This window comes from Lagenorhynchus albirostris, chromosome 9 (assembly GCF_949774975.1).
Source record: "Lagenorhynchus albirostris chromosome 9, mLagAlb1.1, whole genome shotgun sequence".
Lineage (NCBI taxonomy): Eukaryota > Metazoa > Chordata > Mammalia > Artiodactyla > Delphinidae > Lagenorhynchus > Lagenorhynchus albirostris.
In genome coordinates this window covers 81446546-81470105 of record NC_083103.1, presented here as the reverse complement: position 1 = coordinate 81470105, position 23560 = coordinate 81446546, and the positions used below count along the sequence as shown (strand labels likewise).

At 40.8% G+C, this 23560-nt stretch overlaps 1 pseudogene; it reads right to left on the bottom strand.

Moving 5' to 3' along the window:
- Window positions 1-2522: 2522 nt before the first annotated feature.
- On the bottom strand, window positions 2523-3822 carry LOC132525376 (probable G-protein coupled receptor 45; annotated as a pseudogene).
- Between the last annotated feature and the right edge of the window lie 19738 nt (window positions 3823-23560).

Sequence of the window (23560 nt, the reverse complement as noted above, 5' to 3'; positions counted from 1 at the left end):
GAATTCTGTTTTCCTCCCCAGACTAAGGAAGTTTTCAGCTATTATGTCTTCAAATAAATTCTCTTCCGCTTCTCTCCCTCTTCTCTTTCTGGGACCTTTATAATGTGAATGTTAGTACACTTGATGTTGCCCCAGAGGCCCCTTAAAATATCCTTACTCTTAAAAATTATTTTTTCTTTTTTTCTATTCAGCTTGGATGATTTATACTATGCTTCAAGTTTGCTGATCTGTTTCTTCTGAATCATCTAATCTACTGCTGATTCCTTCTAGTGTATTTTTTATTTCAGTTTTTCTATTCATCAGATCTGTTTGGTTCTTCTTTAAATTTTCTAACTCTTTGTTGAAATTTTCACTCTGTTCATCCTTTCTTCTCTTGGGTTTGGCAAGCATCTTTATGATCATTACCTTGAACTCTTTTAAATTGCTTATCTACACTTCTTTTAGTTCTTCTGAGGTTTTGTCCTATTCCTCCTTTTGGAAAATATTCCTTTGTATCCTCATTTTGCTTAATTCTCTGTGTTTATTTCTATGTATTAGGTAATTCAGTTAAGTTTCTTGATCTTGGAGAAGTGGTTTTATGTGGGAGATTCCTTATGTGGCCTAGCAGCACACTGCCCTCTGGTCACCAGAGCTATGATCCAGGTGTGCCCCTTATGTGAACTGCATGGGCCCTTCTCTTGTGGGAGGACTGACTACTGTGGGTGCTCTGGTAGGTGGAGCTGGCCATTGGCCCAGTTGGCTGCCAGGCCCTGATTCATGTGGTGGCTGCCAGCCAGTTTGTGCATGGGGCCAAGTCCCAGCATGGCTGTTTGCATAGCTTGGGGTGTCCTGGGGTTGCTGCTAGCCCACCTGAGGTTGGAGTCAAGTCCTGAGACAGTTGACTTCATGGCCCAGGGGGTTGTGGGGCTAGTTCCAGCCCTCTGGTGGGCTGGTAAGTTTCTGGCACTAATAAGCTAGAGGGAGGACTCCAAAACTGCCTTTTGATCTCCCAGCCTCCTTTGCAGCTGGTGTGATCATGTGACTGGGCTCTGGACCAGGGAAGACCAGGAAAGACCAGGGGAGTGTAGATATGCTTTATCCCACCCTCCTCCACACTTTTGTCTCCTGAGGAGCCAGGACACAGACCTGGCTGTAACCTGGACTGACCACAAAGATGAGGATGATGCCCTGGGTGGAGCCTGAGTCCTGAACAACCCAGTGGGCAGGGACCCCACCTCACTGCTGGACTTTCATGAGAATCTGAGACTGTAAAGAGAGCTCCATCGACTCAACCGCATGCCTTGGACTCAGGAAAGTCACCTGCAGCAGCAGAAGCTCCCGGTGGTAAAGGGGGCCCTGGGTTAGAGGCTACATGTACAGAACAAGCTGAAGGGTCCCCTCCCCTCTAGGCAGCTGCCCTCCTGGGATCCCAATCCTGCTTGGGCTGGGGGACCAAGGTCCCTGGAGAGGACCCAGATGGCAGTGGTCAGACTCCTGCAGCCCTGAGTGAGGTAGAGGAACACAGAGGTCAATAGGGGCAGCCAAGCAATGGGTGGCAGGGGTAGGGGCTTGTTGTGCCCCCGCCACAGGTCCTGTGACAGGATGATGTGGCAGCCGCAGGGTGTGGAAAGAAACATGTAAACAAAGCCCCAGACCCCTTCTGAGACTGAAAGCAAGTCACTACAAGTACTTGCTGAAAAGATGAATCACAGGAAAAGAAGTGTGGTTCCTGCTCATAGGGACAGATAAAATGAGAAGGGGGGCGCTGGGGACCAGAGGTGAGAAAGAGAGAAGGGGTGGGAGCTGTCATGGCAGGCAGGGAGGTGACAAGCTTCAGGGTGAGGGGCCGGGTGGGCTGGTCCAGGGAGGAGGGTTGAGGATGTGAACTGGGGTGGTCTTATCGTTTCAGCTGAGCTGCCCCCGAACATTCTCTGGGCTTCGATCCACCAAGGCCTCCCATGTGTCACATGGGGAGCTGAAAAGCCCAGGGGCTTCTCTATTTCCCGTGTGACTTTGGTTTATAGAAAGCGTGATTTGGCATCATCTGAAATGCACATCTGACCAATGTAAAGAACCTTGCAAGTTTCCACAACATATGCCACAGACACAAACGCCTCTGAAGAATGCTGGTGCCCAGTAGTGATTGATGACCCAGCGATGAACCTACTTGGATCTCTCACATCAGAACATGGCATAATGGGTGCCTCCGAGGCAGGTCTTGAGGGAACTCTTTAGACAGAGCCTTCCTCCTGCCCCACAGCCAACCTCCCTCCCTGATCCCCTCGCCTCCCTAAGGTTTGACCCAACTCCTTCATCACCCACCCCTTTCCCCTTTTTTCTTGACCATCCAGTTTCCATCAGACCCTCAGCGAGAAACAAAAATAATTCATGGTGCAAACTTGGGAGAAGCAGCTCACCTGGTAAAAAATAAGTCCCTTTGTACTTAAGAGGCCCCACCAAGTGCTGACTGCACGGAAGTCCCAGGAAGCTGAGTGGGGGGCAGCAGGGGATGGGGGGTGGGGGTGGGGCTAACTGCCCCTCCCCTACACAGGGTACTGGTTTTCGGTGCATGCGTAGATGGTGCTCAGCTGGCTTCTCCTCCGGATCCGCTCAGGCACTTTGGGGAGGATCTGGAAGGTCTGAGGCAGCAGTTCCAGACAGGCCTCACAGAACTTCTTGATTCACCAGCAGTAGATGATGGGGTTGAAGACGGACTTGAGGTAGCTGAGCTCTAGGACGCAGAGGCTGGTGGTGTAGAATGTGTGTCCGCAGTAGAACCTCCAGTTGAACACGGGACAGCAGGCTGTAGACAGAGTGCGGCAGCCAGCACAGCGAGAAGCCCACGAAGAGGATCAGGATGGTGGTGAAGGCCTTGGTTTTGAAGCTCAGGTCCAGGCTGACCTGCTGCTGCCGTTGGAGCCGCTGCAGGCCGGTGCAGGTTGGCAGCTGCAGGTCCAGGCTGTAGGACTTGTTGTGCACGTGCACGGCGTCCTTGCACACTGTGTGCAGTATGCCCAGGTAGGAGCTGAGCATCACGGCGAAGGTCGCGAAGAAGGTGGCCCCCACCAGCGTCAGCACTTAGGCGCGGTCGGCCAGCAACTCGGTGTAACCCAGCATGCATTGTGGTGCCCGCGCTGGCACCTCCACCTGCAGCCAGTCGCCCAGCAACAGGGTTGAGACACAGAAGTACAGAGCCCAGGACACGGCGGTGATCACCTTGGCCCTGCGGGGGTTCAGCCTTTCCTGACGCTGGACGATGATGAGGAAGTGGTCCACACTGATGATGAGTAGGATGGCCACGCCCTCCAGGACGAAGGACCAGTAGAGCACAGCCGAGAGACTGCAGAAGGAGTCCCCGAAGTGCCAGGAAACAGTGATAAGGGTTACGACGGTGAAGGGCATGAAGCACAAGGACAGTATGATGTACGAGAAGGCCAGCGTGGCCAGCAGCAGGGTGATGGTGGAGTGCATGGCCGGCCTCTGGTACACGATGATGCAGACCACGGTGTTGCTGAGGAACCCCACCACGGTCATCAGCATCATGAGGACTGCCAGGGACATCCTGAGGGGCGCAGGTGAAGGGGGTGCCCGAGAGTCTGCCGCGTGGCTCCCTTTGGGCAGCAGGTATTCGTAGGTCTCAATGGACGAGCGGTTAGAGGCCATCATGGAGGAAGTCCTGGAGCTGGGGCAGAAAGGAGAGGAAGGGGCCTCAGCGCTTCAGGGGCTGCTGCATTCTTTCTGCTGGCTGCATTTTCCTCCCGGTTTTCTTGGATCTAGAGGGCGCTGCAAGGGCTGGGAGGAGCCTGCCTCTTTGGGAGCAACTGGCTGGGATTTGCGATTCATCACAGCCTCATCATCTCAGTGACAATGACTGTGTCCGCAGCTTTCTACTTGGACGCTCTCACTGGCCTGTTGCAAAGAAGCATGAAAGAGAAGGGGGTTAGACCTTCCAAGCATGGGTTGAATAGAGCAGTTTTTACCTTTTACAGGTATTTTAAACATCAGAGTGGAGCTGGCTCACTTATTTACCACGTGGGGAAAAGGCTTGGTCTTCACAAATATGACGAGCCTTGTCATGTAACCCAGGAAACCTGATCAGACCTACCTTGTGGGGGACCAGAATTTGTAATCAACATTTCCATAATCAGCATGTATTTTATAACTTGAATTACAAACATCCTGATCCAGTGAAGCTTTGGCTGAGGCAACCCCCAGTAGAGAGCCAGCTCCATGAGGGCAGGGTTTTGTCTGTGTGGTTTGCTGTGTCCCCAGCAGAGAAGATGTTCAAAAGAAATTCTGTTGAATGAATAAATGGTAGTTGATGCCGCTGCTATTTGTTTAAGTGTGGAGTCACATGCAGTTTTAAAAAATAATCCAGCAAGATCCCATGTACCCTTCCCCCAATTTCCCTTAATGGTAACACTTTGGACAACTGTAGTGCTGCTAGAATGTTACTTTTGGAAACACTGATGAAAAGGAAGACACTATCCCCCCAGATAAACTCTTTTTTTTTTTTTTTCCTTTTTTTTTTTTTTTTTTTTTAACATCTTTATTGGAGTATAATTGCTTTACAATGGTATGTTAGCTTCAGCTTCACAACAAAATGAATCAGTTATATACATACATATATTCCCATATCTCTTCCCTCTTGCGTCTCCCTCCCTCCCACCCTCCCTATCCCACCCCTCCAGGCGGTCACAAAGCACCGAGCTGATCTCCCTGTGCTATGCGGCTGCTTCCCACTAGCTATTTACCTTACGTTTGGTAGTGTATATATGTCCATGCCTCTTTATCGCTTTGTCACCGTTTACCCTTCCCGCTCCCCATAACCTCAAGTCCATTCTCTAGTAAGTCTGTGTCTTTATTCCTGTTTCACCCCTAGGTTTTTCATGACATTTTTTTTTAAATTCCATATATATGTGTTAGCATACGGTATTTGTCTCTCTCTTTCTGACTTACTTCACTCTGTATGACAGACTCTAGGTCTATCCACCTCATTACAAATAGCTCAATTTCGTCTCTTTTTATGGCTGAGTAATATTCCATTGTATATATGTGCCACATCTTCTTTATCCATTCATCCGATGATGGGCATTTAGGTTGTTTCCATCTCCGGGCTATTGTAAATAGAGCTGCAATGAACATTTTGGTACATGTCTCTTTTTGAATTATGGTTTTCTCAGGGTATATGCCCAGTAGTGGGATTGCTGGGACCCAGATAAACTCTTTTAAAGGATGCTGTTGGGGCTTCCCTGGTGGCGCAGTGGTTAAGAATCCGCCTGCCAATACAGGGGACGTGGGTTTGAGCTTTGGTCCAGGAAGATCCTACATGCTGCAGAGCAACGAAGCCCGTGTGCCACAACTACTGAGCCCACGTGCCACAGCTACTGAAGCCCACACGCCTAGACCCCATGCTCCACAACAAGAGAAGCCACCACAATGAAAAGCCTGCACACCACAATGAAGAGTAGCCCCTGTTCGCTTCAACTAGAGAGAAGCCTGCGCACAGCAAGGAAGATCAAACACAGACAAAAAAAAAAAGAAAAAAAAGTTGCTTTGTCAGCACCAGTGTCCTCATGGTAGAACAAGCTTCCAAAAATGTCTGCCACTAGTGTTTATGTCTCCAGTGGGAGTCCTAGTAGCTTCTTGCCTCTCCAAGTCGTTCTCCAAGGTCAACTAATGGGTCTGACCCAGACTCCTTTCAAATTATTTCCTCTGTGCTGGGATTCAGAGCATGTGAGATTTTGTGCATGCCTTTTAAAAGCAAAGTGTCTGTGTCATATAGTCCTCTGTCTCTCCCACATGCAAGCCCCACTGTCTTTTAAAGCCAAATGTTCTAGGGGCTCTTCTTCCCTGTGCAGGAACCCTGGACTGGGGATCCTGATGTGGGGTTGAGACTCACCATTCCTTGTGAAGAACCTCTGCAATTGTGATTCCTCTCATTTGAGCATTGCCTATCCAGGGGTGTGGGTCGTCTTCTCCCACACTTCTAGTTGTGGTTCCTCTTTTATATCTTTGGCTGCGGAAAATCTTTTCTGCTAGTCTCAGCTTGTTTTCATGGATAGTTGCTTTGTAAATACTTGTAATTTTGGTGTGCATCCATTGTAAGAAGGGAACATTTTCTTTCGCTTGGATTTTCAGTTGCTTGAAAAAATAATACAATATCATTTTTTTCTATAAAAATTGAGAAAAATCAAATGCATAGATATGTTCAACTTTAGAAAAGTAGGTATTTGGTAAAAGATACTTAATAATTGGTATATTACCCTCACACACACACACAAACATAATTTAACTCCATATGCATACTACATTTATTTTTCCATTCCTATTTATTTCATATAGATCACACATTTTGTAAACTAACAGGGGCCATACCAAATGGCTCACTTTTTCTATTGCCCTATACATTTTCTGTACAAACCATCTAACTGTGATGTTGCTTATTTAATAATTTGAAATTCAATACTGGCAAAGCCAAGAATTTATGCTGATAATAAATCAATTTCTCTGAGGGGTGTGGAGTTGGGTTCTTGCTTTCCGTTCCTGGAAGGAAACGTTTAAATACTGACAACTGTTACTTTAAACCCACCTTGGTATTACAGGGGCTTGAGTCTAACCTCCCTTTAAATGCATACAAGTTTTCAGAGAATTCAACCTAGGCATTCAAAAGGAAAGGAAAACTGGCTCAACTTTGTTCCATTTTCCTTCAGATAATGGATAGGAGAATGTGAAAGAGAAGCCATTTAGTCTTAAGTACACATTATATGGTATTTTCAAGGATGTAACAGTCCTTAGTTCTTGGGCAAAAAATCTTAAGTCTCAAGAGAAGTAAAACATTGACTTGTGAAGAGTTAGGAATTATATACATTAAAACAAAAACTTTTATTTATCTAGAAAGAAAGTTGACAAATACTATAACATAACACATGATCTTACAGATTTTGAAATTTTTAAATGTGGCATTACTATTAAATAAATCATGTGGAAAGCAACTATATTGACAACGATAGCAAAAATTTGTATTTTGTACATCCTGCTGACAGTTGATAGCATGACTGAATTGATCAAAATCTATTAATTATTTCTTTCAACCTTCAAAATCTCTCCTTGCTTAAAACTGATGAAATCACAACATCATTAATCCAAATAAGTGATTATAATTATCAAATTAATTATTCCTATACTATCAAGTTCTGGTTATTTTGATCAGTTTAAGTACTATGATCTGAAGACTGATTTCTGAATACTAAACATATATTTAGGGGCTTTTACTTTGATTTCTGGTAAAGCTTTGCATATTTGATAATAACAATGACAGATTACATTTGAATTTCAACCCAATACACTGATTTTATTGTTTCTGTATTTCAGATAGTCAAAAATCAATTACCTTGACAATAGTGCTTATTTCATATGTACAAAAAATATTTTAAGATTAGACAAGGAATTTTCTTTTTCTTCTTCTAATATTAATATTACTACTACTACTACTATTTAGGACTGGCTTGCCTTACCTATATAAAGAGTAAAGGAATAGTTTATTATAAGACCATCTGGTGTCAATATGAATGAATTGAAATTAACAGATAGATAACCCTCTTCATTTTTAAAGAAAAGTGTTATTTCTCAAGTGTTAGTGTGATTATATTTTCTGTCTTCCAAGACTTCACAAAATGAATTGCTGCTGAAATTTCTATGACATTTGTCCTTTTCTTAAGAAGAAGAAGCCTATATCAGTCAGGACAGCTGATTTGGTTGGATCCCATTTCCACCACGGAGAGGGGGAAGCTTTTTACTGAGGCATTGTGCTGTGTTACATATAACAAAACTCTGAGAGAGTTGCCTATACCCCATTTCTTCTCCTTCCATTCACTTTTGAACCCACCTCAATTAGGTTTTCATGCCCATTCTTCTATTTGTTATTCTCAAAGTAACAAATAACTTGCACATTGCTAAATACATTAACCAATTCCCAGTCCTCAGTGTATTTGATCAACAGTGTGTTAATCTAATTATTTTTAAAATTTTTTATTTTATATTGGAGTATAGTTAACTAACAATATTGTGTTAGTTTCAGGTGTACAGCAAAGTGATTCAGTTATACATATACATGTACATATTCTTTTTCAAATTATTTTCACATTTAGGTTATTACAGAGTATTTAGCAGACTTCCCTGTGCTATACAGTGGGTCCTTCCTGGTTATCTATTTTATATACAGCAGTGTGTATATGTCAATCCCAAACTCCCAATCTATCCCTCTCCCCTAGCTTTCCCCTCTGGTAACCATAAATTCATCCTCTAAGTCTGTGAGTCTGTTTGTTTTGTAAATCAGTTCATTTGTATCATTATTTTTAGATTTTGCATGTAAGTGATATACGATATTTGTCTTTCTGTGTCTGACTTACTTCACTTAGTATGATAATATCTAGGTCCATTCATGTTGCTGCAAATGGCATTATTTTATTCTTTTAAATGGCTGAGTAATATTCCATTATATACACGTACCACATCTTTATCCATTCCTCTGTTGATAGACATGTAGGTTGCTTCCATATCTTGGCTATTACAAACAGCGCTGAAATAAACATTGCTGTGTGTGTATACTTTTGAACCATGTTTTTCTTGAAATATATGTCCAGGAGTGGAATTGCTGGATCATATGCTAGCTCTATTATTAGTTTTTAAAGAAATCTCCATACTGTTTTCCATAGTGGCTGTACCCATTTAATACTTTCCCACAAACAGTGTGGGAGGCTTCCCTTTTCTCCACACCCTGTCCAGAATTTACTGTTTGTAGATATTTGGTAATGGCCATTCTGACTGGTGTGTGGTGATATCTCATTGAAGTTTTGATTTGCATTTCTCTAATAATTAGCAGTGTCGAGCATCTTTTCATTTTCTTCTTGGCCATCTGTAAGTCTTTGGAGAAATGTCTATTTAGATCTTTTGCCCATTTATTGATTGTATTGCTTGTTTATTTTATATTAAGTCACATGAGCTGTTTGTAATTTTTTTATATTAATCTCTTGTCTGTTGCTTCATTTGCAAATATTTTTTCCCATTCTGTGGGTTGTCTTTCATTTTATTTATGGTTTCCTTTGCTGTGCAAAACTTTTTGAGTTTAATTAGGTCCAATTTGTTTATTTTTGTTTTTATTTCCATTACTCTAGGAGGTGGATATAAAAGATCTTATTTTGATTTATTTCAGAGAGTGTTATGCCTATGTTTTCCACTGAGAGTTTTATAGTATCTGGTCTTACATTTAAGTCTTTAATCCATTTTGAGTTTATTTTTGTGTATGGTATTAAAGAATGTTCTAATTTCATTTCTTACATGGAGATGTCCACTTTTCCTAGCTCTGTTTACTGAAAAGACTGCCTTTCCTCCATTGTCTTGCCTCCTTTGTTGTAGATTAATTGACTTTAAGCACTTGGGTTTATTTTTGGGCATTTTATCCAGTTCCATTGACCTATATTTCTGTTTTTGTGCCAGTACCATAGTGTTTTGATTACTGTAGCTTTGTAGTACAATCTGAAGTTAAGGAGCTTGATTCCTCCAGCTTTGTTTTTCTTTCTTAGGATTGCTTTAGATATTTAGGGTCTTTTGTGTCTTCATACAAATTTTAATATTTTTTTATAGTTCTGAGAAATATGCCATTGGTAATTTGATAGAAATTTCATTGAATCTGTAGATTGCCTTGGATTGTATAGTCATTTTGACAATATTTATTCTGCCAATCTAAGAACATGGTATATCTTAACATCTGTTTCTGCCGTCTTCAGGTTTTTTCATCAGCATATTATAGATTTTGGAGTACAGGTCTTTTGTCCCATTGGTAGGTTTATTCCCAGGTATTTTATTCTTTTTAATGTGATGGTAAATGGGATTGTATCTTTAATTTCTCTTTCTGATCTTAGCTGTATGTTTGTCATATATGGCATTTATTATGTTGAAGTATGTTCCCTCTATGCCCACTTTCCTGAGAGCTATTATCATAAATGGGTGTTGAATTTTTGTCAAAAGATTTTTCTGCATCTATTGAGATGATCATAAGGTTTTTTATTCTTCAATTTGTTGAGGTGGTGTATCACACTGATTAATTTGTGGATATTGAAAAATTCTTGCATCCCAGGGATAAATACCACTTGATCATGTTATATGATCCTTTACATGTATTATTGGATCCAGATTTCTAGTATTTTCCTGAGGATTTTTGTGTTGATGTTCATCAGTGATATTGGGCTGTAATTTTCTTTTCTTGTGATATCTTTGTCTGGTTTAGGTATCAGGGAGATAGTGGCCTCATAGAATGAATTTGGGAACGTTCCTTCCTCTGAAATTTTTGGGATAGTTTCAAAGGATAGGTGTTATCTCTTCTCTAAATGTTGGTTAGAATTCACCTGTGAAAACATCTGGTCCTGGACTTTTATTTATTGGAAGTTATTTAATCACAGTTTCAGTTTCAGTACTTGTGATTATTCTCTTCATATTTTTCTATTTCTTCCTGGTTCAGTCTCAGAAGTTAGTACCTTTCTAAGGATTTGTCTATTTTTTCTCAGTTGTCCATTTTGTTGGTGTATAGTTTCTGGTAGTAGTCTCTTATGATCCTTTTTATGTCTGTGGTGTCCATTGTAACTTCCTCTTTTTCATTTCTAATTTCATTGATTTGAGTCCTCTCCCCCACACCTTTTTTTTTTTTTGATGAGTCTGGCTAAAGGTTTATCAATTTTGTTTTTCTTTTCAAAGAACCAGCTTTTAGTCTCATTGATCTTTTCTGTTGTTTGCTTTCTTTCTATTTCACTTATTTCAGCTGTGATCCTTATGATTTTTTTCCTTCTACTAACTTTGGGTTTTCTTTGTTCTTCTTTCTCTAGTTCCTTTAGGTGTGAGTTTAGATTGTTTACTTGTGATTTTTCTTGTTTCCTAAGGTAAGATTTTATTGCTATAAACTTTTGTCTTAGTACTTCTTTTGCTGTGTCCCATAGGTTTGGATCATCATGCTTTCTTTCTCATTTGATTTCCTCTTTGATTACTTCAGTGATCCATTTGTTGTTTAGTAACATATTGTTTAGCCTCCATATGTTTGTGTTTTTTTACAGTTTTTATTTTCTTGTAGTTGATTTCTAATCTCACAGAGTTGTGGTCAGAAAAATTGCTTGATATGATTTCAATTTTCTTAAATTTGCCGATTCTGGCTTTGTGGCCCAACATATGATTAATCCTGCAGAATGTTCCATGTGCCCTTGAGAAGAATGCATATTCTGCTGCTTTGGGATGGAATGCTCTATAACCGTCAATTAAGTCCATCTGGTCTAATGTGTCATTTAAGACCTGTGTTTCCTTATTGATTTTCTGTCTTGAATATCTGTCCATTGATGAAAGTGGGGGGTTAAAGTCCCCCACTGTTATTGTGTCACTGTCAATTTCCCCTTTTATGTCTGTTAGCATTAGCCTCATATATTGAAGTGCTCTTACTTTGGATGCATATTCACAATCATTATGTCTTCTTCCTGGAATGATCCCTTGATCATTATGTAGTGTCTTTGTCTCTTATAACAGTCTTTATTTTAAAGTCTATTTTGTCTGATATGAGTATTGCTAGTCCTGCTTTCTTTGATTTCCATTTGCATGGAATAAATTTTTCCATCCCTGCACTTTCAGTCTGTATCTGAAGTGGATGTCCTGTGACTGCTTATATACAGGTCTTTTTTTTTTCTTTTTTTAACATCTTTATTGGGGTATAATTGCTTTACAATGGTGTGTTAGTTTCTGCTTTATAACAAAGTGAATCAGTCATACATAAACATATGTTCCCATATGTCTTCCCTCTTGCGTCTCCCTCCTTCCCACCCTCCCTATCCCACCCCTCCAGTCTGTCACAAATCACCGAGCCAATATCCCTGTTCCATGCGGCTGCTTCCCACTAGCTATCTACCTTACTACGTTTGTTAGTGTGTATATGTCCATGACTCTCTCTCGCCCTGTCACAGTTCACCCTTCCCCTACCCATAACCTCAAGTCTGTTCTCTAGGAGGTCTGCGTCTTTATTCCTGCCTTACCCCTAGTTTTTTCATGACATTTTTTTTTCTTAAATTCCATATATATGTGTTACCATACGGTATTTGTCTTTTTCTTCCTGACTTACTTCACTCTGTATGACAGACTCTAGGTCTATCCACCTCATTACAAATAGCTCAATTTCGTTACTTTTTATGGCTGAGTAATATTCCATTGTATATATGTGCCACATCTTCTTTATCCATTCATCCGATGATGGGCTCTTAGGTTGTTTCCATCTCCGGGCTATTGTAAATAGAGATGCAATGAACATTTTGGTACATGACTCTTTTTGAATTTTGGTTTTCTCAGGGTATATGCCCAGTAGTGGGATTGCTGGGTCATATGGTAGTTCTATTTGTAGTTTTTTAAGGAACCTCTATACTGTTCTCCATAGTGGCTGAACCAATTCACATTCCCACCAGCAGTGCAAGAGTTTTCCCTTTTCTCCACACCCTCTCCAGCATTTATTGTTTCTAGATTTTTTGATGATGGCCATTCTGACTGGTGTGAGATGATATCTCATTGTAGTTTTGATTTGCATTTCTCTAATGATTAATGATGTTGAGCATTCTTTCATGTGTTTGTTGGCAGTCTGTATGTCTTCTTTGGAGAAATGTCTATTTAAGTCTTCTGCCCATTTTTGGATTGGGTTGTTTGTTTTTTTGTTATTGAGTTGCATGAGCTGCTTGTAAATTTAAGAGATTAATTCTTTGTCAGTTGCTTCATTTGCAAATATTTTCTCCCATTCTGAGGGTTATCTTTTGGTCTTGTTTATGGTTTCCTTTGCTGTGCAAAAGCTTTGAAGTTTCATTAGGTCCCATTTGTTTATTTTTGTTTTTATTTCCATTACTCTAGGAGGTGGGTCAGAAAGGATCTTGCTGTGATTTATGTCATAGAGTGTTCTGCCTATGTTTTCCTCTAAGAGTTTGATAGTTTCTGGCCTTACATTTAGGTCTTTAATCCATTTTGAGCTTATTTTTGTGTATGGTGTTAGGGAGTGTTCTAATCTCATACTTTTACATGTACCTGTCCAGTTTTCCCAGCACCACTTATTGAAGAGACTGTCCTTTCTCCACTGTACATTCCTGCCACCTTTATCAAAGATAAGGTGTCTATATGTGCATGGGTTTATCTCTGGGCTTTCTCTCCTGTTCCATTGATCTATCTTTCTGTTTTTGTGCCAGTACCATACCGTCTTGATAACTGTAGCTTTGTAGTATAGTCTGAAGTCAGGGAGCCTGATTCTTCCAGTTCCTTTTTTCGTTCTCAAGATTGCTTTGGCTATTCGGGGTCTTTTGTGTTTCCATACAAATTGCAAAATTTTTTGTTCTAGTTCTGTGAAAAATGCCAATGGTAGTTTGATAGGGATTGCATTGAATCTATAGATTGCTTTGGGTAGTAGAGTCATTTTCACAATGTTGATTCTTCCAATCCAAGAACATGGTATATCTCTCCATCTATTTGTATCATTTTAATTTCTTTCATCAGTGTCTTATAATTTTCTGCATACAGGTCTTTTGTCTCCTTAGGTAGGTTTATTCCTAGATATTTTATTCTTTTTGTTGCAATGGTAAATGGGAGTGTTTTCTTGATTTCACTTTCAGATTTTTCATCATTAGTATATAGGAATGCCAGAGATTTCTGTGTATTAATCTTGTATCCTGCCACTTTACCAAATTCATTGATTAGCTCTAGTAGTTTTCTGGTAGCATCTTTAGGATTCTCTATGTATAGGATCATGTCATCTGCAAACAGTGACAGCTTTACTTCTTCTTTTCCGATTTGGATTCCTTTTATTTCCTTTTCTTCTCTTATTGCTGTGGCTAGAACTTCCAAAACTATGTTGAATAAGAGTGGTGAGAGTGGGCAACCTTGTCTTGTTCCTGATCTTAGTGGAAATGGTTTCAGTTTTTCACCATTGAGGATGATGCTTGCTGTGGGCTTGTCACATATGGCCTTTATTATGTTGAGGAAAGTTCCCTCTATGCCTACTTTCTGGAGGGTTTTTTATCATAAATGGGTGTTGAATTTTGTCAAAAGCTTTCTCTGCATCTATTGAGATGATCATATGGTTTTTCTCCTTCAATTTGTTAATATGGTTTATCACATTGATAGATTTGCGTATATTGAAGAATCCTTGCATTCCTGGAATAAACCCCACTTGATCATGGCGTATGATCCTTTTAATGTGCTGTTGGATTCTGTTTGCTAGTATTTTGGTGAGGATTTTTGCATCTATGTTCATCAGTGATATTGGCCTGTAGTTTTCTTTCTTTGTGACATCCTTGTCTGGTTTTGGTACCAAGGTGATGGTGGCCTCTAGAAGGAGTTTGGGAGTGTCACTCCCTCTGCTATATTTTGGAAGAGTTTGAGAAGAATAGGTGTTAGCTCTTCTCTAAATGTTTGATAGGATTCGCCTGTGAAGCCATCTGGTCCTGGGCTTTTATTTGTTGGAAGATTTTTAATAACAGTTTCAATTTCAGTGCTTGTGATTGGTCTGTTCATATCTTCTATTTCTTCCTGATTCAGTCTTGGCAGGTTGTGCATTTCTAAGAATTTGTCCAGTTCTTCCAGATTGTCCATTTTATTGGCATAGAGTTGCTTGTAGTAATCTCTCATGATCTCTTTTATTTCTGCAGTGTCAGTTGTTACCTCTCCTTTTTCATTTCTAATTCTATTGATTTGAGTCTTCTCCCTTTTTTTCTTGATGAGTCTGGCTAGTGGTTTATCTATTTGGTTATCTTCTCAAAAAACCAGCTTTTAATTTTATTGATCTTTGCTATTGTTTCCTTCATTTCTTTTTCATTTATTTCTGATCTGATTTTTATGATTTCTTTCCTTCTGCTAGCTTTGGGGTTTTTTTGTTCTTCTTTCTCTAATTGCTTGAGGTGCAAGGTTAGGTTGTTTATTTGGGATGTTTCCTGCTTCTTTAGGTGGGCTTGTATTGCCATAAACTTCCCCCTTAGAACTGTTTTTGCTGCATCTCACAGGTTTTGGGTCGTTGTGTCTCCATTGTCATTTGTTTCTAGGTATTTTTTGATTTCCTCTTTGATTTCTTCAGTGATCACGTCATTATTAAGTAGTGTATTGTTTAGCCTCCATGTGTTTGTATTTTTTACAGATCTTTTCCTGTAATTGATATCTAGTCTCATGGCGTTGTGGTCAGAAAAGATACTTGATACAATTTCAATTTTCTTAAATTTACCAAGGCTTGATTTGTAACCCAAGATATGATCTATCCTGGAGAATGTTCCATGAGCACTTGAGAAAAATGTGTATTTTGTTGTTTTTGGATGGAATGTCCTATAAATATCAATTAAGTCCATCTTGTTTAATGTATCATTTAAAGCTTGTGTTTCCTTGTTCATTTTCATTTTGGATGATCTGTCCATGGGTGAAAGTGGGGTGTTTAAGTCCCCTACTATGAATGTGTTACTGTCGATTTCCCCTTTTATGGTTGTTAGTGTTTGCCTTATGTATTGAGGTGCTCCTATGTTGGGTGCATAAATATTTACAATTGTTATATCTTCCTCTTGGATCGATCCCTTGATCATTATGTAGTGTCCTTCTTTGTCTCTTTTAATAGTCCTTATTTTAAAATCTATTTTGTCTGATATGAGAATTGCTACTCCAGCTTTCTTTTGGTTTCCATTTGCATGGAATATCTTTTTCCATCCCCTTACTTTCAGTCTGTATGTGTCTCTAGGTCTGAAGTGGGTCTCTTGTAGACAGCACATATAAGGGTCTTGTTTTTGTATCCATGCAGCTCATCTGTGTCTTTTGGTGGGAGCATTTAGTCCATTTACATTTAAGGTAATTATCAATATGTATGTTCCTATTCCCATTTTCTAAATTTTTTTGGGTTCGTTATTATAGGTCTTTTCCTTCTCTTGTGTTTCTTGCCTAGAGAAGTTCCTTTAGCATTTGTTGTAAAGCTGGTTTGGTGGTGCTGAACTCTCTCAGCTTTTGCTTGTCTGTAAAGGTTTTAATTTCTCCATCAAATCTAAATGAGATCCTTGCTGGGTAGAGAAGTCTTGGTTGCAGGTTTTTCTCCTTCATCACTTTCAGTATGTCCTGCCACTCCCTTCTGGCTTGTAGGGTTTCTGCTGAGAGATCAGCTGTTAACCTTATGGGGATTCCCTTGTGTGTTATTTGCTGTTTTTCCCTTGCTGCTTTTAATATGCTTTCTTTGTATTTAATTTTTTACAGTTTGATTAATATGTGTCTTGGCGTATTTCTCCTTGGATTTATCCTGTATGGGACTCTCTGTGCTTCCTGGACTTGATTAACAATTTCCTTTCCCATATTAGGGAAGTTTTCAACTATAATCTCTTCAAATATTTTCTCAGTCCCTTTCTTTTTCTCTTCTTCTTCTGGAACCCCTATAATTTGAATGTTGGTGTGTTTAATGTTGTCCCAGAGGTCTCTGAGACTGTCCTCAGTTCTTTTCATTCTTTTTTCTTTATTCTGCTCTGCAGTAGTTGTTTCCACTATTTTATCTTCCAGGTCACTTATCCGTTCTTCTGCCTCAGTTATTCTGCTATTGATCCCATCTAGAGTACTTTTAATTTCATTTATTATTTGTTCATCGTTGCTTGTTTCATCTTTATTTCTTCTAGGTCCTTGTTAACTGTTTCTTGCATTTTGTCCATTCTATTTCCAAAATTTTGGATCATCCTTACTATCATTATTCTGAATTCTTTTTCAGGTAGACTGCCTATTTCCTCTTCATTTGTTAGGTCTGGTGCATTTTTATCTTGCTCCTTTATCTGCTGTGTGTTTTTCTGTCTTCTCATTTTGCTTATCTTACTGTGTTTGGGGTCTCCTTTTTGCAGACTGCAGGTTCATAGTTCCCGCTGTTTTTGATGTCTGTCTCCAGTGGCTAAGGTTGGTTCAGTGGGTTGTGTAGGCTTCCTGGTGGAGGGGACTAGTGCCTGTGTTGTGGTGGATGAGGCTGGATCTTGTCTCTCTAGTGGTCAGGTTCATGTCTGGTGGTGTGTTTTGGGGTGTCTGTGGCCTTATTATGATTTTAGGCAGCCTCTCTGCTAATGGGTGGGGTTGTGTTCCTGTTTTGCTAGTTGTTTGGCATAGGTTGTCCAGCACTGTGGCTTGCTGGTCGTTGAGTGAAGTTGGGTGCTGGTGTTAAGATGGAGGTTTCTGGGAGATTTTCGCCGTTTGATATTATGTGGAGCTGGGAGGTCTCTTGTTGACCAGTGTCCTGAAGTTGGCTCTCCTACCTCAGAGGCAGAGCCCTGACTCCTGGCTGGAGCACCAAGAGCCTTTCATCCACACGGCTCAGAATAAAAGGGAGAAAAAGTAGAGGGAATTAGAAGTATGAGGAAAGAAAGAAGGAAAGGAGGGAAGGAAGGAAGGAAGAAAGAAAGAAAGAAGCAAAGAAGGAAAGAAGGTAAGAAGGAAAGAAAGGAGGGAGGAAGGAAGGAAGGAGGGAAAGAAGAAAAAAAGACAGAAAAAAAGAAGATACAGTCAAAATAAAATAAAGTATAAAAAAGTTATTGAATTAAAAAGTCTTATTTAGAAAAAAGAAAAAGGGACAGATAGAACCTTAGGACAAATGTTGGAAGCAAAGCTATACAGACAAAATCTTACACAGAAGCATACACATACACCCTCACTAAAAGAGGTAAAGGGGAAAAAATCATAAATCTTGCTGTCAGAGACCACCTCCTCAATTTGGGATGATTCGTTGTCTAAAGGAGGGAATGAAGGAAGGAAGGAAAGAAAGAAAGAAAGAACGAAGGTAAAGTATAATAACGTTATTAAAATTAAAATTGATTATTAAGAAAAAAATTTAAAAAAAAAAACGTGGACGGATAGAACCCTAGGACAAATGGTGGAAGCAAGACTATACAGACAAGATCTCACACAGAAGCATACACATACACACTCACAAATAGAGGAATAGGGAAAAAAATCATAGATCTTGCTCCTAAAGTCCACTTCCTTAATTTGGGACGATTGGTTGTCTATTCAGGTATTCCGCAGATGCAGGGTATATCAAGTTGATTGTGGAGCTTTAATCCGCTGCTTCTGAGGCTGCTGGGAGAGATTTCCCTTTCTCTTCTTTGTTCTTACAGCTCACCGGGGCTCAGCTTTGGATTTGGCCCTGCCTCTGCGTGTAGGTCGCTGGAGGGAGTCTGTTTTTTGCTCAGACAAGACGGGGTTAAAGGAGCCGCTGATTCGGGGGCTCTGGCGCACTCAGGCCGGCGGGGAGGGAGGGGCATGGAGTGCAGGGCAGGCCTGCGGCGGCAAAGTCCAGCGTGACTTTGCACCAGCCTGAGGCTCGCCGTGCGTTCTCCCAGGGTAGTTGTCCCTGGATCCCGGGAACCTGGCAGTGGTGGGCTGCACAGGCTCCGCGGAAGAGGGGTGTGGAGAGTGACCTGTGCTCGCACACAGGCCCCTTGGTGGCGGCAGCAGCAGCCTTAGCGTCTCCCGCCCGTCTCTGGGGTCCGTGCTTTTAGCCGCAGCTTGCACCCGTCTCTGGAATTCCTTTAAGCAGCGTTCTTAAACCCCTCTCCTCACGCACCAGGAAACAAAGAGGGAAGAAAAAGTCTCTTGCCTCTTCGGCAGGTGCAGACTTTTCCCCGGACTCCCTCCCGGCTAGCCGCGGCGCACTAACCCCCTGCAGGCTGTGTTCACGCCGCCAACCTCAGTCCTCTCCCAGCGCTCCGACCAAAGCCCGGGCCTCAGCTCCCAGCCCCGCCCGTCCCGGCGGGGGAGCAGACAAGCCTCTCGGGCTGGTGAGTGCCGGTCGGCACCGATCCTCTGTGCGGGAATCTCCCCGCTTTGCCCTCCGCACCCGTTGCTGTGCTCTCCTCCGCGGCTTCGAAGCTCCCCCTCTGCCTCCCACAGTCTCCACCTGCGAAGGGGCTTCCTAGTGTGTGGAAACTTTTCCTCCTTCACAGCTCCCTCCCACTGGTGCAGGTGCCGTCCCTATTCTTTTGTCTGTTTTTTCTTTTCTTTTGCCCTACCCAGGTACGTGGGGAGTTTCTTGCCTTTTGGGAGGTCTGAGGTCTTCTGCCAGCCTTCAGCAGGTATTCTGTAGGAGTTGTTCCACGTGTAGATGTATTTCTGGTGTATCTGTGGGGAGGAAGGTGATCTCCACGTCTTACTCTTCCGCCATCTTCAAGGTCCCCCTACAGGTCTTGTTTTTGCATGCTTTCAGCCAGTCTGGATCTTTTGTCTGAGCATTTAATTCATTTGCATTTAAGATACTTAACAATATGTATGTTCTTATTGCCATTTTGTTAATTGTTTCGGATTTGCTTTGTAGTTGTTTTTTTTTTTCTTCCTCTTCTGTTCTCTTATCTTGTGATTTGGTGACTAACTTGTGTTTGAATTTCTTTTCTTTTTTAATTTGTTTTATTTGTTATTTTATTTTATTATTTTTTTTTGCGGTATGCAGGCCTCTCACTGTTGTGGCCTCTCCTGTTGTGGAGCACAGGATCTGGATGAGCAGGCTCAGCGGCCATGGCTCACGGGCCCAGCTGCTCCACGGCATGTGGGATCTTCCCAGACCAGGGCACAAACCTGTGTCCCCTGCATCGGCAGGCGGACTCTCAACCACTGTGCCACCAGGGAAGCCCTAATTTGTTTTGTTTTATTTTTTGGATGTGCCAAAAGGCTTGCAGGATCTTAGTTCCCTGACCAGGGATTGTACCCGGGCCCACGGCACAGAAAGCACCAAGTTGTAAACACTGGACCACCAGAGAATTCCCATGTTTGGATTTCTTATTTTATTTATTTATTTTTTTTAATGTGTGTAGATTTTGAGTTTGCTGTTAGCATGAGGTTTTAATATGTTAGTCTATATATAAATAAGATTGTTTTAAGTTGCTGGTCTTTTAAACTCGAATCCATTTCCAATATCCTGCTTTTATGCTCTCTTCTTCTCACAGTTCTTAGTTTTGATATCATATTTTTGTGCAGATGACTTACAGTATGTTTGCCTTTACTGGTGAGCTTTTCCATTTGTAATTTCTTATTTCTAGTTGTGACCTTTTTTTCTACCTAGAGAAGTACCTTTAGCATTTGTTGCAAAGTTGGTCTGGTGGTGCTGAATTCTCTTAGCTTTTGATTGATTGTAAAACTTTTGATTTCTCTCTAAAATCTGAATGAGAACCTTGCTGGGTAGAGTATTCTAGGTTGTAGGTTTTTCCATTTCATCACTTTAAATATATCATTCCACTCCCTTTCGGCCTGCAGAATTTCTGCTGAGAAATCAGCTGAAAACCTTATGGAAATTCCCTTGAATGTTATTTGTTGCTTTTCCCTTGTTGCTTTTAATACATTTTTCTTTGTCATTAATTTTTGTCAATTTGATTACTATCTGTCTCCATAGAATAGAATAGAATATGAATGTTGCTGCATTTAATGTTGTCCCTGAGGTCTTTGATACTGTCCTCATTTCTTTTCATTCTTTTTTTTAAATTCTGTTCCACGTCAGTGATTTACAACATTCTGTCTTCCAGCTCACTTATCCATTCTTCTGCCTCATTTATTCTGCTATTGATTCATTCTAGTGCATTTTTCATTTCAGTTATTGTATTGTTCATCTCTGTTTGTTCTTTAGTTCTTCTAGGTCCTTGTTAAACATTTTTTGAATATCTCAACTTGTGTCTCCGTTCTTTTTCTGAGATCTTGGATCATCTTTACTACGATTATTCTGAATTCTTTTTCAGGTAGATTGCATATCTCCACTTCACTTAGTTGTTCTTCTGGGGTTTTATCTTCTTCCTTCATCTGGGACATATTCCTCTCCTGTCTCATTTTTTCTAACTTTCTATGATTGCATTTTCTGTTTGCAGCCTGCAGTGTTGTAGTTCTTCTTGCTTCTGTTGTCTTCCCCCAGTGGATGAGGCTGTCTAAGAGGCTTGTGCAGGCTTCCTAGTGGGAGCAACTTGTTCCTGCCCCCTGGTGGGTGGGAGTATGTCTTTTTCCTTTGGGCAGGGTCATGTTGGGGTGTGTATTTATGAGGCAGCTGGTTTTCAGGAAGACTTTAAGAAGCCTGCCTGCTGTGTTCCCTCCCTGTTCATTTTTTGGCCTGAGGCATACCAGCACTGGAGCCTACAGGCTGTTGGGTGAGGCCAGGTTTTAGTGAGAAAATGGCAGCCTCCAAGAGGGTTCCAGCCAATGAGTACTCCCCAGAACTAATATAACCTGTGTCTTTGTTTCCACTGTGAAGCACAGCCATCCCCTGCTTCCATGGGAGACCCTCCAATACTGGCAGGTAAGTCTGGCCCAGTCTTTTGAAGTCACCACTTTTTCCCCATTGGTCCTGGTATGCTTGTGAGCCTATGTGCATCCTCTGAGAGTGCAGTTTCTGTTTCTCCCAGTCCTGTGGAATTACTGTGATCAAACACTGCTGGCCTTCAAAGCCAGGTTCTCTGGGGACTCCTCCTTCCCTTGCCCAGCACTGAGGTTGGGGTGCCTGATGTGGGTCTCAGAACTTTCACTCCTGTGGAAGAACTTCTGTGGTATAATTATTTTCCAGTTTGTGGGTTGTCCACCTGGCATGTACAGGATTTGATTTTATGGTGATTGTGCCCCTCTAATAGTCTTATTGTGGATTCTTTGTCTTTGGATGTAGGATATCTTTTTTGGTAGGTTCCAGCATTTTTTTGTCGATGGTTGTTCAGCAGTTAGTTGCAATTTTGGAGTTTCCATAAGATGAGGTGAGCTCATGTTATTCTACTCTGTCATCTTCAATCTTTAATTCTTGAAGCATTTATTTTACTTGGCATCCAGGATACCAATCTGTGTTCTCCTACATTATTGACAATATTATTGCAGATTCTCTTCCTGATTTATCCAGACCTCTAAATCAGGAGTGCACAAAGCATCAGACTTCTATGCTTTTTTTCTATGCTTTCCTTCTATGCTTTCACTTTCTTGTTGATCTAATACAGACTTGTCTTTAACTAGTGTCTTTAGACTGATGATGCCCACATTTACACACCAACAATCCCTATGGTAGATTAAATTATTAGTCCCATCTTCTCTAGATGAGAATTAAATATCTCCCCTCCAAAAATGTCAGATTTAACAATGTGACTTAATTTGGTCAATAAACTGAGAATGGAAATTATATTGTTCACCTGTAGGAGAAGATTTATGAGCCAAGGTATGATTCATCATGTTGCCTTTTCTTTCTGCTGTGGACTGGTAAAGCGTTAACACATCTATTTTGTTGGACCAGGTCTCAGAATCAAGGTAACTTGGAGCAAATCCTCAGCAGCCCCAAGGTAACCATGGAGCATGAGTGGAAAAAATGTTTCCTGTAGGCCACCAACATTTGGGTGTCATTTGTTACTGTTGCATAATGAAGTACTTTATCTGATGCAAACCCGTCTTTTTCCTCAGATCTCATATACTTACTCTTTATTGAACTCCTGTATGTTGGTATTTAACATGTCATAAATAAACTGATCATTTCCCTCCAAATATTTTCCTCCTACAGTTGTCTTTATCTCACCAAATTGCAATTCTATCCCTTCTGCTGATCAGACACTGACTTCTCTCTTATCTCACAGTCCCTAATCAATCCTTTGACAGGTCCTGCAAACTTCAAAATTAGCTGTAGTTATATCTATAAATATATGACTGCTTTTAACCATTTCCGCTCTAAAACATTTAACCATCATCTTTCATTTGAACCAACTGCAATAACCTCCTAAACAGTCTCTCTGTCTCTACTTTGGCTTTTTATATTCTATTATTTCTACTGCAGCCTGAGTGATTAAATTTTTTGGTCAAATATCTCCACTGGTTTTCCATTTCACTCAGATAAAGAAATATTTTTACCATTGCCTAGAGCACCCTTCTAATCTACTCTCTGAATTTACCTTCTCCCACTCTCTTCCCTCCTCACTTTATTTCAGTCACATGAGCTTCCTTGTGGTTCTTCAAACATACTAAACACAGTCTTTCCTCAGGGCCTTTACATTGCTGTTCCTTATGTCTTGTATCTTTTCCCCGATACCATGAAGGTTAAGTCTCTTACTGTCCTCACATCTTTTCTTGAAATATCACTGAATTCATGAGGCCATCCTTAATGATTGTATATAAATCTCAACACTGACTATCCCAAGCTGCTCCTCAACTCTTCCAAATACATTTTTCATAATTTTTCTCCAAGGTACATAACATTATATGACATATTACATATACACTAGTTTATTGACCCCCTCACATAAATATAAGTTGTATTACAGCCAAGATTTTATCAGTTTTCTTCACAGCTGTATCTTTCGTACCCAGATCAGAGTCTGTCATATAGTATGTGCTCAATAATATAAAGAGAACTGAAAGGTCCTGGCTCTCCCTTTACCTTTGTGACCTTGGACAAGTTAATGACCTCTGTGCCTTAGATTTTTTTTAATATCTGAGACCAATTTGAACCTATCTTATATGGTTTGTGTGAGGATTTTAAAAGAGAAAATATAGATATAACACTTAGAGCAATGTCTGGCACATAGTAAGTAATCATCAACATTAG